Genomic DNA, 276 nt, shown 5'->3' with positions numbered 1-276 from the left:
CACGCTGGGCCGGAGAGGCCCTGGCCCTGATCGGCTGCCCTCCCGCTTCCTCCTGAACCAGGGCCTCTCCTCTTCCCTGCAAGGGCAGGACAGCTCCCCGGTGGACGCGCCCCAATCGGAGCCAAAAGGGAACCCCACCTCAGCCTACCCCGAGCGGAAGGGGAGTCCCACTCCTGGGTTTCCCCCGCGCAGAGGCAGCCCGACCGCAGGATTCGCTGAGCGCCAGGGGAGCCCCACCTCCGCCTGCCCTGAGCCCAGGGGCAGCCCAGTGCCCCC

At 71.7% G+C, this 276-nt stretch overlaps 1 protein-coding gene across 1 annotated transcript in view; it reads left to right on the top strand.

Annotated features, from left to right (window-relative positions):
- FAM83H (family with sequence similarity 83, member H) overlaps positions 1–276 on the top strand; it is an 11581-nt gene that overhangs the window by 10383 nt on the left and 922 nt on the right. The window lies entirely within an intron of this gene.

This window comes from Myotis brandtii, unplaced genomic scaffold (assembly GCF_000412655.1).
Source record: "Myotis brandtii unplaced genomic scaffold, ASM41265v1 scaffold1956, whole genome shotgun sequence".
Taxonomy (NCBI): Eukaryota; Metazoa; Chordata; class Mammalia; order Chiroptera; family Vespertilionidae; genus Myotis; species Myotis brandtii.
Note: the sequence above shows the minus strand (reverse complement) of the source record. Positions and strands in the feature narration are given on the sequence as shown.